Genomic DNA, 3,416 nt, shown 5'->3' on the forward strand with positions numbered 1-3,416 from the left:
TCATCCTCACAAGTAGCAATTGAACACTTTAGTGAGAAGAGACTCCATGGGGAATTTATAAAGTACAGAGAGAGTAAATTTACATTTCTCCTAAACAAATATGCAGAGAAGGCACTAAAAGGTTAAGAAAGTAGTGTTTTTGAGCCCATCAAACACAGTTTGGAATATGGTAATAGATAAGTTTCATTTCTTTAATTTAAGATATTTTAAAATCAAATCTTGTACCACTTTACTATTTAGGATTTGCAAAGCTCAGTTATGATAAAGGGGTGATGCACTTGATAATGTTTATTTTTTTTTAATGTGCCCCCAACAAAGGAAATAACAAATGCTGGAAATAAATGAAAAGATATCATTATCAAAATCATGAAACATAGTGTCTATATTTTTTAATAATAGCAAAAATCATTCAAATTATTGCTGAGTTCAAGTACATATAAACTTCATATAGAAGACCTTTGTCCCTTTCCATTTACCTGATTTAATATGTTTTAAAAGTTTGTACATCAGGGAATGTACTAAACCATATACTCACATGGACAGGGAAAACTGAATATGTTTTCCAAGAGTTGGCTATAAATTCTCCACTCCATCTAAAATGAATATATATATATATATATATATATATATATGTCCTATATATATGTAGGACACTACAATGTTTTCATGATAGAATTTGATAAATTTTAAGTTCAGAAAACCTTCCATATGTATAAAATTTTAAAAATCCAAATCAACCCTTACCTTTATTGTAGCCCACAGTGACAGAAATAGATTATGGTTTAGAATATTTGAGATAAAAATAAACAATAGAAATCTGATTTGAGTTCTCTTCATAAGCAGAATATAGCCTTATTGGAAAGAATATATATGTAAATCTTCTCCTTAAAATAAAAGTTGTGATGTCAATATCAGTTAATTTAACTTATGATCTGTATTCTCTCTATCTCAAAATAAATATATTAATGAGCTCCCAAAAGAAGTATATCAATTGATTACTATATAGAAACAAAGCAACAAATCCATTATAATCTAAAATGATAAATATTTCTAAAAATAGGCTATTTTACAGATTTGTGCAATTAATGAATAATGTATTTTTATTTCTATCGTTAATCATTTTTAGAGTTTTATGTCAAAGAAGCAAAGTTAATAAATTTGTGAAGATAATGCCATTTATGTTATAGAGCTGTCATAAATATAAATATCTACATTTTACATGAGATTTTGATAACATTTCTTTCATAATGTATACCTTTATATATTTCATGATGAAACATTATGTTTGTGCCTCTTGGCTAAAACAAATTTGACATTGATAGTGGCCTAAGGGGAAAAGCAGAATAAAAACAAAAACAAATTTAATTAACAAAGGAACATCTTTTCATTTTATAATCACCAGAGACACATTTTTTTGATATACATGGTTTATATGGTGGGGAATGTTGATTAATAAAGTCTACTGAACAAAAACAAAAGAACAAAGATAAAAAAAAGTCTATAGAGTCGACAAAAGTATTAAACCAATGGTCAGTGATCAGAATCCAAAAAAAAAGATAATAGGTTGCACAAGGTATTTTTTCCCTAAACCATATTAAATATGCAGTCTTTAAAATGCATCATGCTTCATTTTTCTAGTTTTCTCCCTCACCATCTAATAACAGTTTTCTGGTTGCTACAAAACAAACATCCCCCAAATTTGGTGTTTAAAACAACCTTGAAAACACTTTGGAATGGTGGAGTAAGAGCTATAGAATATGCTAGTCCATAAAAGCAGTGATTTTTTTTTTTTTTTTTTTTTAGCTAGGCTCTTTTATTTAAAAAAAAAAACAAGAAACAAACAAACAAAAAAAACAAATGCAGACTGACTCTTCAGTGATAAGATTTGGAATCAGACGCGTCCAAAAGGTCACTTGAGGTCAGGCTGAAGACTGTGCTTCCCCTGGTGGGGACCAGTTGGCAGACACTTCCAGACAAGGCCTTGGTGTCAGCTGAAAGCGCTAGAGTCCCAGGTGATCCCCATTCCCCCAGGCCCAGCGTGCATCCTGAGGACTCGGAACTCTCGCTATTGACAGAACGTACTGTGGAGTTCTCCAGGCCACACACCTCAGGGAGAAAGGAGCCGCACAAAGCTTCTGGTCTGTTCACGGCAGACGTCCCTTCCTGACTCCTTACAGACCCTGGCTTTGACGGTGAAAGGCACATCGCCGTGATACCCGCGTCTGGGGGAAACAAATGCGCAATCACGTGACCTTAACCTGCCTGGCAAAGTTGTAGCTTTGAGCAACTGCTGCTCTGCCGCTGCTTATGCTTTGAAATCTGCCATTAAAGAGAGATGCCGGGCATGAACGGGGCTCATCCTTTTAGCGTTCAGTTGTAAGCATTGGTCGGAGGAATTGAACCACGGTTGTAAATGTGAATGATCTCCGTGCAAAGTCTCTTCCCCTGACTTAAAGGCGACTTTCTCATTTTTTTGTAAATCATTAGGCATTAAGTAGCAGCCAAATACTCTTATTTCTAGCTTTAAGTTATTTACAAGGTCGCAAAAATTGTCGATACTGGTAAAAATTGTCAAAATGAACTTTTTAGAACTCTAGAAATTAACCACAGGCAAACTGAAAGAGTGGTTATTCAAGAAAAATGACTGAATCACAGTAAATACAAATTTCTTGGTGTTTTAACTTTCCCTTTCCCATTTCCCTTACCCCATGCACCCTTGAAATTAACAGTCTTGTAACAAGGATAGCCATCAAAACTAGAAGCTTAACAGCCGTTAGTGAAGGTTTTAGAGTTTGTCAAAAGCCCCATCTCCAGAGATTGTCACTATTTGAACTGGTTGGCAGTTTCCTGAAAACTATCCAGACACAGAGTTTGTCTATATTGTTGTCTGAACTCTCTCACTGAGAAACCCTATCCCTAGAGCATTCATAGAAACATTCAGTGGCAATTCCTTAACATCAAAGCTGCCTGGGGTGGAAATAATAGCTGGGGTAAACAAGAGTCTTGCTAGAAAAATTAGGAAATCTGGAAAATGAGACATTAAAAGGGCATTGAAGGGCTTCCCTGGTGGCGCAGTGGTTGAGAGTCCACCTGCCAATGCACGGGACACGGCTTCGTGCCCCGGTCCAGGAAGATCCCACGTGCCGCGGAGTGGCTGGGCCTGTGAGCCATGGCCGCTGAGCCTGCGCATCCGGAGTCTGTGCTCCACAACAGGAGAGGCCACAACAGTGAGAGGCCCGTGTACCGCAAAAAAAAAAAAAAAAAAAAAAAAGAGGGCATTGAAAAGGTGCAACATATTCCAAGAATCTAAATGGTTATGACTCCCACCTTACCTTAGCCTAGTAATAACAAGAAACTTTCTCCTCCCCATCCGTAGTATGAATAGAGACTTAGTGTGTAACCTGGACTTCTCTCAC

The sequence above is a fragment of the Aethalodelphis obliquidens genome, unplaced genomic scaffold (genome assembly GCF_003676395.1).
Source record: "Aethalodelphis obliquidens isolate GAN/ISIS:26980383/991018 unplaced genomic scaffold, ASM367639v1 scaffold16, whole genome shotgun sequence".
Taxonomy (NCBI): domain Eukaryota; kingdom Metazoa; phylum Chordata; class Mammalia; order Artiodactyla; family Delphinidae; genus Aethalodelphis; species Aethalodelphis obliquidens.